The following is a 14,364-nucleotide window of genomic DNA, read 5'->3' as shown; positions in this document are numbered from 1 at the left end:
TAGCTGTCATTTTACAGAGAAATCCGGGAAGCTTCTATGATATCAAATCCTTCCCTTCGACTCTAAATCCGCTTCAGGCTGTGCTTCAACGTGTGTTCTTCTTACTGAGTGCATGTATGTTTGCATTCATTCATTGTCGGCCCATACTTTGCATCGATGGTACATTTCTTCCTAGGAAGTACAGAGGTCAAATCTTGACTGCAATCGGTGTGGACGGTAACAATCAAGTGGTACCAGTGGCATTTGCATTTGTTGAGAGTGAGAACACCGATAGTTGGTACTGGTTTCTGAAGCGCGTCAAGGATGCGGTTGTTCGGATGCGGCCTGGTGTTTGCCTTATTCATGATCGGCATGCGTGCCTCCTTCGTGCTATTGAGTTGTTGAGAGATGGAAGTCTAGAGGAGGGTTTGGCGCCACAATGGCCAGATGTGGAAAGTAGGTGGTGCATGCGACACATGGGTGCTAACTTCTACTATCAATTCAAGAACAAGCAACTTCGATGTATTATGCTATCCAATACAACTTCGACCATACTATAGTTTTATAACTTTGTTTTTGTTGTACGCTTACACAGGCTGGGAGGACACGACGGGAGGTAGCTCGTCCGGATGGACTAGGGCCGGTTGGACGGCGCCACCTACTGGCGGGACCACGACGACACCGGGTACGAATGACACCTCAATTTTAATGTACTAACCGGTATAACTCCAAGCACGCAACATGTTTACAACTTTATTTTTGTTGGATGCACTTCGCAGCTTGCCAGCACACGCCAGGAGGTACCTCGTCGGGACACGGATCACCAGATTTTGATGATTTGGAGGATGATCCGGACATCATCGACACCTCCCAGCTTAGTGGAGCTCCGCTTCCCACACAGCTTACTACCTCGTCCACTCCAGTCCCCCCCCCCCCACACATACTACCCGCGGCGTGTCACCCGATCCACTTACGTACTCCCAGGGCCACGTGAGGGCGCAGCGGGGGAAGGGTAAGAAAAGCACGCGCCGAGGTCCTGGGGCTTAGGGTGGGGGTTACCTACCAGCTATATGCAGACTTCAGTTGTATTATCGTTTCTTTCATTACCTAGACTAGTTTGTACCTATGTTTTGTATGAATTAACGTACAACTGCGTTCTATCTGATTCGTTAGTCATTTATTATGCCGCCCATGTATTCCACCAATGGCGTTGGACACCTCAAACACACTGTATTACAAATACATTTCATCAAACAAACGATTATTTCAAGTAACATGACATTTCTACCAGTACTTAACCATCAATGTTAGAAATAAATTGAACTTCGATACCGAACAGAAAAGACACATAAACTGGGAAAATTGAACTAAACGACAAATCTACTTTCGGTGCCTCAAGTATGGAAACACTAGCAAATATTACCGTTAAATCAAAAGTACATACTGAATTTAATATATGCTATGGTTGTTACCTTGCTCGTAAGGTGTATTAACCATCATAATAACAATCTATCCTTAATGCTCTTTATCCATAAGCAGACTATGCTTAACAGGTAAATTTGGATTGCCAATAGCCTTTTCAGTTTCTTCTAGTACATTTGCATTTCAAGATTTCACAATAGAAATCTATTGAAGTACTGAAAGAAACCAAAAAGTTGGTTGGCGACCCAAATTTACCTGTTGCGCATAATCTGCTAGCTTTCTTCAACGAATGGAGCCACTCTGATGGTAGAGAAGGAATTAATGAGTAGGATGGTTTGTTTGGTTGGTGTGCGAAGGTCGTTGCTCTTATAGCGAGAGGGCACCAAAAGTTGAATGTCGTGAAGCTCAGAGTCTGCACGTTCTGACACGATGCACAGTGAGGCACCGAAAGTCGAGGGGCGCCGAAAGTTGAATGTCATGAAGCTCAGTGTCTGCACGTTCTGACACGATGCACAGTGAGGCACCGAAAGTAGATTGTCGTGGCTCGTGTGGACAGTGAGAATTGTATATATCGACGCACCGAAAGTTCAATGTCACCTAGCTAAGCCTCTGCCCCTGCACGTGGGCGTGACAGCCCTTTCCGAGTTGTTGTGTCATGTCCAACCAGTTACAGCAACCGTAGCAGAAACTCACTCGGCCGAACGAAAGCCCCTGCTCGAGGTGTCGCAATCAACATTGAATGCATCACGACAACAAACTTTCGACGCCGCTCGTTATAACAGGGACGACATTCACACACCACCCGAACAAACAAGCTTATCGTCAATTCCTTATTTACCATGGGAGAGACTCCGTTCGTTGAGCATCTCCAGCGGCGAAAGGATCCTTTCGCCGGCCGTATGCCACCATGGTGTGATCACCCATTCTGCTATTGTGATGACCGGTGCATCCTAATGGCCTTGTTGCACAGTGAAAGTCCAGGGAGGAGGTTCTTTAGATGTGCAAACTTGACTCAGGTATGGTTGACCACAACATCTATCCCAATGTTTGTCATAAGTACCTACCTTCTAAATCGTTTTCTAAAATTTGGATTTTTCAGTGCCAAAACCCAGTATGTAGATTCATTCAATGGATTGATAGAGAGAATCTCACCCGCAATGACTCACGCCCCTATTCACGAAGTGAACATATATCCGACTACCGCAGAAGGAAGGCTGAAGACAAACGGCGTATAGCGGCTGAGAATCGCGATTGGTGGGTCAATCCCAATGGACTACCAACGTGGAGCTAACGTCCCGAATGTAACTGCGGTGAACGTTGCCAGGTTCTAAGATCAATTTCACGGCGAACTCTCAGCCAACGATGCTTCGTTTGCCCTTGCATTATCGACGACGATCTCGTTGTAAGTACCATTTCTTCTACATATATATATTACCGGACGTTCTAGTTTATAGATTAACATTATTCTTATTTTCACGTAGGAAGAACAAAGACAATGTAACTTCTTACAGTGGATAGATACAGAGAGAATTTCTATCACAGGTTCATCAATTACGTAGCCAGAAACCCCCTCACAACTCCTTCAAGCAGGGATGGAGGACGTACGGTGTGTAGAAGCCGCTACCCTTGATTGAAGGAATAATCCATTCGGCGTACCAGATTGGGTCGAACGTCCAATATGCAGTTGTGAAAATCGCTGCTAGATGACTACATCATTCGAACCACAGAGTTATAGGAGGAGATATTTCCTTTGTCCAAACATAACCGATAACCACACCGTAAGTAAACATCATCCCAATATGACATTATGCCTTCCACGTTTCTATCTTTGTTAACCTCCTTTGGGAGCATCTCTGGTATTTTTAGGGGAACTAAAGAGCGTGTTGTTTCACTGCGTGGATCGATGAAGTCATGCCTGAGTACTACAGCCATAAAATAACTGAAGCCGAAACATGTCATGAGTACAAGCGAGAGAGTAGTACCACGAATGATCACCGGTACAACGACGCTCAAGGGGACAACTCCAAAGATGACCCCAATGTATTTTCAACAATTGTATCCCGATTTGAGCTTTGTTGTAATATATTGTTTCCCAAATTGAGCGATGGAATCGCACTATATTTTCGCTTCTTGCACCATTATGTTCTTTCTCTAGTTTTGTCGTTCTTATGTGCTACAATTTTACTTTGCTATTATGTTGTATTAACATTCAGAATATTTTTTCTTTACTTCAACATATCTTTTAATGACATTATTATATACGAAGCCAATTTAATATGAAGCTTAATTTAGTACTAAATGCAACATTAAACAATACTTTCTAAATCGAACCTCCATAATTTTTAACTTTGCTTTTAACTTTTATTAACATTCGGAACATATTTTCTATATTTCCTTTTAAGTTGTATATACAAAGCCAATTTAATAAAATATTACCTTAATTTAGTACTAAATATAACATTAAACAATATAACACAAAACTAACCTAAATCTAACCCTTTACCTAAACCGCCCTTACAGAGGGCGGCAGGGGACCGCTTACAAAATGGCTAGGCCCCCTCTCCCCGCGGGAGCGTCGGCCGGCCATGCGAATTTTGCACTTACCCCCTTCCCGCCCTCCGTAAGGGCGGAAGAGGGCTTGGTGCAAAAATTCGCCCCCCTACCCTAACGGCCGTCCCGCTCGAGCACCGCACCGTGCGCCACATCAGCATTCTGCCCTCTAGGAGGGCGGCAGGAGGCTAGTCTTGTGATTTTTTGAATCGGAAAATTAAAATGGTAAATAATTTAATAAATAAAATTAAAAATTCCAAAAATTCAGTATGTTTATATACGGTTTTGGACCAAAATGGGCCTCCGGCAACCATTGAGCGAGCAAAATTACACTTTTTCATATAACTGGTGGGTTGGTGGGCTAACTAGGCCTTGGAACTCCTTTCGTCGGACGTTTCCGGGCGTCCAGCGGTAAGCCTGTAGGCCTTTAAGCCAACTGGGCCTTGGAGCTTTGCTTCATTTATTTATTTATTTTTTTAATCCTTCAAGAATTCAAAGTTCGCATTACCTGAGTCTGACGTAAATTTGGATTCCACAATCTAAAATATATACAGTCAGAGTGTCAGATATATATATCGACAACGTTGGCACCCATCCACATCGGCAGATAAGGACGAAAAAGAGCCACAGCGCGCGCGAGGAGTTCATATCGATCGTCCAACCACCAAAACAAAACAAATCAAAAGGAGGATGAGCGGTTCGTCTTTTCTTCTTCTATGCTTTATAAATATTGAAAAATATTGGTAAGTTGAAATTTAATTTTTAATTTAAATTTGGATTTAATTTTACGTTTTTTCATCGAAGTTTATTTTCAGTCTCTATCTTTCAGATCATTAAAAATACATACATATATATATATGTATATAAATTTTTTCTTATTTATAAATTATTTTTCATTTACAGATATACAATTGGTTTTTTTATAAATCAACCACACTCCACACCGGCGTTTCGATCCCCCTCTCTCACAATCTCTCCCCTTCTTCCACGCCGAGAGGTCACAAGGTCCCAATCGCCATGGGTGGACGATGGCGACGCATACGGTGGTCCACTGCATGCCCGCCGGCGGTGGGCCGGGCAACCGCAGATTCCTCATCCTCCTCTTTCCTCTTCCCATCGATGGATCCTCCTCTCCATCTTTGCATGCAGATATTTTCCGACCCGCCTGGGACCACGGATCTTTTTCTCCACTGCTATGCATAACAGGCCGGATGAGTCAAATAATACTAACATTATTGCTTCTCTATAAATATCTATAAATACGGTTTATCGTTCGTCTTATTTATAAAACTATTGTAATTATTATAAAATTTATTATGGTTTAATTTATTACTAAATATGTTTCAAACACAACTTATATTCTGCATATTTATATAAAATTATAGAATAAAATATATAGTCAAATGTATATAAAAAAAATCAACAACGTCATTCATTATATAACATGAGAAAGAGAGGAGTAGGTGTAGGATCTAATCTAATTTTCATATATATGTATATATATATAATCCATATATATATATATATACTTTATTGTGTGGATATGGATACTATTATGGTTTGACAGCTTATGTACGGGATGATTATTTGACTTTTTATTAAAAAACCTAATAGCATAGGTGAAATCAATTCAATGGTTGCATTGGCCATTTAAAAATAATTTATAAATAAAAATTTTATATACATATTCTTAGTGATCTAAAAGTCAAGGCTAGAAAATAAGTTTAATCAAGAAAACCCCAAGTTAACTCTAAATTTAAGGTTGAGAATTTAAATTTTGGCTTATAAGCATAATCGAAAAGACGGGGTGTACGAGTAGGCAGATATGAATATTCATGATTTTCTATACAAAACCTAGTATTTATCTTTCCAATGTATATTCATGATTTTTTTTATATCATAAATGTCTTTATGTAATGCTTAGCTTTCCATCTCACAGTATGCGTCGGACGACTTAGGGCGCGTTCGTGTGGAGGGTAAGTTAACTTACCCTTTATAAAAAACGTAATAATATATTAGTATATGATTAATTAATTATTAATTATTAGAAAAATATAAAATAGATTAGTATGATTTTTTAAAACAACTTTTTTATAGAAAATTTTTGCAAAAAATACACCGTTTAATAGTTCAGAAAGTGTGCGCGTGGAAATCGAGGGTGATAAGTTAACTTACAGCGGGTGAAGAACAGGGCCTTAGTTATGGATATATTCATAAAATTTATGTTGACGTTCTCTGGTTGTTAAGAAATGCTTAACTTCATTGGGAGAATCTAGGCCCCGTTCGATAGGAAAGAAGGGGGTTAGTTATCCGGCGTAGAAAACGTAGTGATAGATTAGTATATAATTAATTAATTATTAATTATTAAAAAATATAAAATATATTAATATGATTTTTTAAAACAACTTTCCTATAAAAAATTTTCACAAAACATACAACGTTTAGCAACTTGGGAAGCGTGCGAGTGAAAAAAAGATTAGATAACTTACCTGGGGTGGCCGAACACGGCCTACTCCATGTAACTAATACTAACATTATGACAGGTCAACAATTTGTCATTGATATCATTATTCATAATATATCAATAAGCTTGTCGATTGTTCTCTAATATGCCACTAAACAGATAACATTTTTAAAATACTTTAAATGCCCTTATATACATGCCGATTTATATCTTTAAAAGTTTCAAAAATTATACTCCCTCTAAATTTTGTTGTATGACGTTGACTAGTTCATTAGCACATGGAGGGAGTAATTTATTAGATAGATTGCATGACATGAAAGTTTGTGTATATACTTCAATATTTTCTTTTAAAAAGTATATAATGTTTCATATTATGGATAAATTATATTTTACAGAAAATTACAAAAATCTCGAAATTTCATAATTTTTTGAAAGTGCTAACGATATAAATAAACCGTTAACCTTGCAAGTATATAAGGACATTTTGGATATATTTAAAAAATACTCTGGGTCCAATGACATATTGGACAGCAATCCATAAACTAATTGGCATATTATGCAAACTCATCCAACCAAACCTATATGTGGGAATAAATAGATAACCATTTTCCTTGTTCATCTTCCATAGTTGGTAAGCACGACTTACCACGAGGTGACCGTATACTACCACACGAATTTCAAAATTTGAATTTAAACTCTAAAATAAATTCATCCCCGCGGTACTGTGGGTAACTAGCCTACTGACTATACTCCCTCCGTCCTAAAATAAACCAATTTTTCACCTTTTACCTATAATTTTTGACTCTTCGTCTTATTTAAATTTTTTTGCGATTGATATTTTTATTTTTTATTAGATGATAAATCATGGATAGTACTTTACGTGTTATGTGTGACTAACTATTTTCTAATTTTTCAAAAAAATTTCAAATAAAACGGATGGTCAGTGGGTAGGTTGAACGTACGCACGTGTGTCGCGTGACATACACGAGACTATCATGCAGATCTTCGACCATTAAATGCTGGGATACCCTAATTAAGCTGATGTTGCCACACACACACACACAATTCGCATGAACGCGCACGCATTTGTTCCTCGATAGTTTCACGTTCACGACTTTAAAAACACAGTTTTATGCACGTTTCTATCTGTTTTTTTAGCATCATAGAGGAAAAAATGGGCAATTAGTCCCAGTTATTAATGATGACGTCGTTGACGTACTGTACGTTTGACTATTATTTTATTTAAATTTAAAATTATTTGTGTAAATAAATAAATATGTATAAATATTAGTCATGTTTAAAGTATATTTAATGATAAATTAAATCATAATATTACATAATTATTGGAATAAAATGAACGGTCAAAACCCAAACAAAAGCTTAAAAGTCAATACTGTCATCGGTGGTGTAAGTGACAAAGAAACTCTTCAAATTAATTTAATAATTTTTTTCTTGTCGATGCTTTGGTTGATTAGCCAAACAAAAAGAGAAACATGATTATCATATGATTAATTAAGTATTTATTATTGTAAATTTCAAAAAATATATTCATTTGATTGTTAAAACAATTTTTATATAAAATTTTTGTCATCCAAAATATATTGTTTCATGGTTTGAAAACCATGTTCGTTACAAAAACAAAAGTAACTAACCCTAATAAGCTCTTAGAACATTTCCTAAGGCTGTTTTTATTTTTCAATTATAGATTATAGATTTTTTATGACACGCTTTTCAAGTTCCTAAATATTGTGTCGCATATATATTTCTCATATAATCTTTCTAAGATAAGATATTTTTACTTTTACTAATTATTTCAATCATTTATACCTTAAATAACTATAATAAAAATCAAAAAATTATTTAATCTAAAAATCTCAGCTATCTTATGTGTTCTTTTTCATATTTTTTTCTGGCTTGAACGCTGCTTCGCAAAGGTTAAGCCGTGTATTTTTATTAAAAAAAATATATATAGAAGTCAATAAATTCTAAATCAAGTTTTTAACTCTCTAATAGTTTATCGTACCTTTAAATAACTATAAAACAAACTGGAAAATCTTTCTTTGTTTTAGCAAGAAAAAGCCCACCTTCTTTTCTTTCACCGCGAGAGGCTTTGACTGTTTCTTGTCGTTCGTCAGAGCTGGAACTTGGAAGGGAAGATTAAAAAAAAAAAGAAACATACAAAAGGGAAAGTGACAGGGCCCGGGATGGAGACCAACCTTATCCGATCCTCTTCTGGCTCACTCACACACGCGTCGTCAGCTCGTCACTCGCCACTCCCGCGTCATCAAAGCAAAGCAAATCATGGAGGAAAGAAAAGAAACGAACCAACCAACGGCACCTCCTCCCGTTTTGCCGACGACTGTCCCCCGCTCCTCCCGCCGCCTCTGTACGAGGGGCAGTTGCGTCTTTTACCCCGTGCCCGCTGCTTATGTAAGGGTGTGTTTGGACGGTGGTCAAGAGTGAATGGATTGGGCCATCCATTTTTTTAGGGATATGGCCATCCAATTTTTTGTTTGGTTGGAAGGATATGATGAGCCAAGTTTTTGTTTGGTTAGAGGAATAAAATGTGGATATGGTGAGCCAATTTTTTGTTTGGTAGGATGGATAAGTGTTGTCATCACCTTTTGGATGAAAATGGTGAGAATACCTCCCTGCTTGCATTACGAATAATCAAATGCATCATGTATTTGTTGTCTAAAAAAATTAAACAAGCTGGTCATCAGCACAGACGTTGCATGTCTTCATATTTGTCCATAAATAATTAGTCTGAGATAATTTTTTCTAAAATTTTTAACATGCATGTGTTACCGGTTACCACGCTTAACAGGAGGGCAGCACACATATACCACCAAATCTAAATTTTACCATCAGCCATTACATCGATCAAAGTGATTGGTTTTGATACAAAAGTAGGCTAACACAAGCCTATTAACAGCTACCAAATACCATCAAACTTAATACTCATAGTTTAATGTCTGAGTATACAAAAGAAGGTAGAATGCAAGGGCTATTACCATCTAAAAGCTATCCATTATAGCCATTCATTTTCTGAGTGTGCAAAGAAAAGGTTGAACACATGGCTAATACCAACAGCCAACACACAACCATCATCGCACAGCTCAACCATTAAAAGTGGTGGCAATATATCTTGCAACCCAAGTGACCTTGTGGACAAATTCAAGGGTAACAAACACCCTTGCAGTTGGAGGATTGTCAACTAGATGTGCATGGTAATGAGCAAGATGTGTATCTTCAAACCCTGGAATGCTATGCACACTCTCATATAGATTATCAGGCAGATCTTTGTAAGATTTTGCAGCCTCTTTTCCAGCTTCAACTATTGCTCCAGCAAGCTTCTCACCAATAGATTTAAATGCGCCTATCAGCCCTTCCTCTTCAATTGCAGCAACAATCTTAGCTTTCTTGGGTTTGGGTGCGGAAGATGATGCACCATTCTCCTCATTAAGAGGATGAACTCTACAAGCTGATCCAGTTTCCGCAGCACTGTCAATACCAATTTGTTTTTCTTCTTCATCAATGGGAATAGATTCAGTGGCTAGAGGATCATTTGATCTTTTTGCATATTTTCCTGTGGCCAAGCTATTGCCAAATATCACAAGCATCTTTCCATAATTGTGAATAGGTCTGTTCAAATATTCAGCATCAGCCTTGTGATCCTACAACATGGTTTAATAGTCAAACTAATTTCAGCAATCACTATAAATTTCAGCGACCACCGTAAATTTTAGCAAGTATATAAATTTCAGCAACCACCGTAAATTTCAGCAAGTATATAAATTTCAGCAAGTATAAATTTCAACAAGCACTATAAATTTCAGCAATGGTGTAAGTGTGGTTGTGGCATACCTTAATGTGGTCTGCATAATGTTTATGATCAAGTGATATGATAAAATTCTCATCCCAAAGAGCACCACTCAACTTCCTCAGATCAACTATCTTAGAATATTTCCTTTTCCAAGTCCTCATGTGATTAGTAATCTGATCTGAAGTCAAATTAATCTTAAAGTGATCATTCAAAGCTTTAGCACAAGCCTTCAAGTGGACTTGCTTAAACCTCGAGGAAGTTTTGTTCCCACTAGCAACAATACCCTCGAGGTATTCAAGCATGTAGGTAGACATCGAAGATGTCCATGTGACATGTCCACCCTTATCACTTTGTCCACTTCCCTCCATTGCCTAGCATGTATAAAGAAATTGATTTCAGCAAGCATATAAATTTCAACAAGCATATGAATATCTGCAAGCACTATAAATTTCAGCAAGCATATACATTTTAGCAACCACTATAAATTTTAGCAATCAATACAAATTTCAGCAAACACTATAAATTTCAGTAATCAAATATAAAGTCTTAGAGTACATAAGTCTTAAAAATAAATCTTAGAGTTCTATACAAATACATGGACTACAAATCTTATAATCAATTTCCATGGTGAGCTTGACGATCTTCCCACATTTGATCTGCAGTTTGCTGCCTAAACTGAACCATGTATGCATGCTCACTAGCTTGTCCACTTCTCGATGTTGCATAACTATAGTTGGCAATCCATTCTTCTTCTGATATGATAAAATCATCACCACCATCTTCTATAATCCAATTCTGAATAATACAACAAGCTACCACAATATCCACTTGAGTTGGATAGGGAAAAAATGGAGTAGCGTCATCTAAAATTTTCCACCTCCTCTTGAGTGACCCAAATGCACGCTCAACGGTCACCCGAAGAGATCAGTGCCTCAAATTGAATAGCTCCTTCTCATTCTGTACAGGATTAGTCCCCCACTCATTCAAGTAATACCTCACACCACGAAAAGGAGGTAAAAATCCAGGTTTTGCTCCATATCCCGCGTCAACTAGGTAGAATTTTCCTAACAGGTAAAGACAAGTTGGTGAAATGTGTTTTTGTCACTAATTTTTCTATGCACAAGTTGGGATTATTACATTACCTTGTGGGACACGAAGGCCATCTGTACGCTCTATAGCATCACGTAAAACAACAGCATCATGTGTTATACCCTCCCAACCAGCCAACACATACGTGAACTTAAGGTCAAAATCTACCGCTGCCATTACATTTTGAGTAGCATGATCCTTCCTACCACGAAAGGAAGGCTCCATATCTTTGGAAACAGAGACTTGTACATGTGTGCCATCAATAGCTCCAATACAGTCCTATTTGGTGAACACAAAAGGTAAAAAATTTAAAAGGACATAATTTTATGTCTACGAATAATGGTGTACAACTAGATGTGGGTCGTACCTTAAAATAAGGATCCCACCTTGGGTTCCCTAATATTTTTGATGGAGTTGTTATTGAGGGTGGCCTTATTAATTCCTTTCTCATCTCACCAATAGCATGAAGGACTAGGTTGAAATAACGGCTAACAGTTTCACCGGACCTATAAAAATCAGTGGCAACTACCCTATTTCTAACATTGTGCCCAATTGTATGTAAGAACATAGCCACTTGCTCTTCAATAGACATATGTATAGTATCCACAAGCAAACCACCATCCCTAAAAAGTTTACAAAAACGGAAAAAAAGGTGCTCTTCGAAGCCTAAGCATGTTCACACAGATGGTATCGTTTTTCCAAATCTTGTCATTTAGATAATCAAATCTTTTCCTATCCCTTTCATCTATTGGCCCATATGTAATCCCTTCTCTCCTTGGAACTCTTTTTCTTTTCTTATTTCTAGACTCGATAACCATAGCCATCATTGACAACAACATATATGATGCAGCTGCATAAATCAGAAACCGTGTTCTGCTGTCCATCTACAATGCCAAAGTTTGACCAAATCAGGTCTACCACATTCATACACACACATATTGAGTCATACAACATTTAGCACTTAGATCTGAACAAAATATCGCAAATTAACTATAGCACTCTATAACCATTCATGCCCATGCCTAGAAACTACCATAGCTCAGATCTGAACAAATCAATCCCCAAAATAGAAAAAGTATGATCAGATTTGTAGTATACCTTGATTTGAAGAGGAATGGAAATATATTGGGTGTTGGTTTGCTTGCAAATGCACCTGCCTGCAGCAACCAGGAGTGGCCGCCTGCGCTCGGGAGTCGTCGCCCCGACCGCCTGGAATCCGCGCCACACCTCCGGGGGTCGTCGCGCGCGCCGTCGGGACTCGTCGCCGCGCCGCGCAGCCGAGTCACTGCGCCACGCCGCGCAGCTGGGGGTCGTCACGCGCGCAGCCGGGACTCGCTGCTGCGCCGCGTACTTGCCACCGCGCCGCTCGGTGAGAAGAGGGAGGAGAGCAAGGGTTTTGGCCAAAGGTGAACCGGTGAGAACAGAGAAAAGAAATGGAGAAAAGGATGGACAGGAGGTGACGGTACTACTCGGTACTTTTTTTTTGTTCACGGGCGGAGAGACGTGGTCCTGGCCGCCCCATCCGGCAGAATTGGCCAGATGCAACAAACCAGCATCTGGAGGGAATATTCCCTATGTGGTGGCCATATCCCAGTTCGGTATTTCATCCAAACACCTCCAAAATTTGGGCGGCCATATCCTATCCTAGCCTATCCTTACATCCAAACACACCCTAAGCCGATCCGCCGCGATGGCCTTCTAGAAACAGGCGTTTGCTATGGCAGGTTACTACCCCCAACAGTAACGGTTGATACCCGCGGTGTGTTCTTTTCTCCATTTTTTTTTCTCAATTTCCGCCCGTCATTTTTTATGCGCACGATTTTTAACGACTAACTAGTGTGTTTTTATAATTTTTTAAATAAACATCAGAAAATTATATTTATATATTTTTAAATTATTTAAAACAATACATAATTAATCATAAATTACTGTCATGTTCTTCACAAAAGGCTCGAAGTTTCCTACTCACTCCCAACGAGTAGATTCCTTAGGATAGCTTTGAACAAAATAAAGTAAATCTCACATATTTGGTTAAAAAATAATTCGGATATTACCGCATTACTCGTTTACTTGAGATCGTTTTAATTGACACACAAATTAAGCAAAGTCCAACGTGCCAAAAAAGCCTAACAATATTCTACTCTATCTAGTCTTATTATACTTCGTTTTGGATCAAACTTTAAAAAGGAATATATATATATATATATATATATATATATATATATATATATATATATATATATATATATATATATATATATATATATTCTTACGGTGAGTTGCAACTCACATGCTGCATCGTGAGTCGGGGTCCAAAAATATATCAAACCACCTCTAAATTTCATTTATATGGCTCACTAGATTCTTCATATCAAAATCTTGTAGCACGCAAAATTTTTTTATTTTTAGAGATTTTTAAGTATTTTTTGAGATTTTTAAAAGTGATACATAACCCATTGATTCTTATTTATATAGTAAAGTCACTTTCAAAAATCTAAAAAAAATGCTTTAAAATCTCCAAAAATAATTTTTTTTACGTGCTATAAGATTTTGATATAAAGAATCTAGTGAGCCATATAAATCAAAATTTAGAGGTGATTTGATATGTTTTTGGACCCTGACTCACGAAACAGCCTGTGAATTGCAACTCACCGTAGCTAGACTATATATATATATATATAATGTACCATCACTTGGTATTTTGTATTTAGTAGTGTTGGTGTATAATTATTAGACCTAAGATTATAATTGTTCTTAGCATGCTAGTGGCTCACTTGGGACTGCCAAATGTTGTTTATAAAAGCAGTCTTCATGTTTATGACGAAACGTACGGTGATGTGAATAATCAATGTGTGATTTGCCCCTCCTAAATAGGAGACATATGTTTGTGCTCTTCGATATATTATATTACAAAAGTACGTGACCATGGTAGGTGATTGAGGAGTTAATACAAGATAAAGAGAATGATTGAGCTATTAAAATGACGTCATATCCCTTGCCTTGAGCTTAATCGATATCACGTAGAAAAGAGACT

At 38.0% G+C, this 14,364-nt stretch overlaps 1 pseudogene; it reads right to left on the bottom strand.

Moving 5' to 3' along the window:
- Window positions 1–9,266: 9,266 nt before the first annotated feature.
- Window positions 9,267–12,256, bottom strand: LOC102704158 (annotated as a pseudogene).
- Between the last annotated feature and the right edge of the window lie 2,108 nt (window positions 12,257–14,364).

This window comes from Oryza brachyantha, chromosome 8 (genome assembly GCF_000231095.2).
Source record: "Oryza brachyantha chromosome 8, ObraRS2, whole genome shotgun sequence".
In the NCBI taxonomy this organism is placed as follows: domain Eukaryota; kingdom Viridiplantae; phylum Streptophyta; class Magnoliopsida; order Poales; family Poaceae; genus Oryza; species Oryza brachyantha.
Note: the sequence above shows the minus strand (reverse complement) of the source record. Positions and strands in the feature narration are given on the sequence as shown.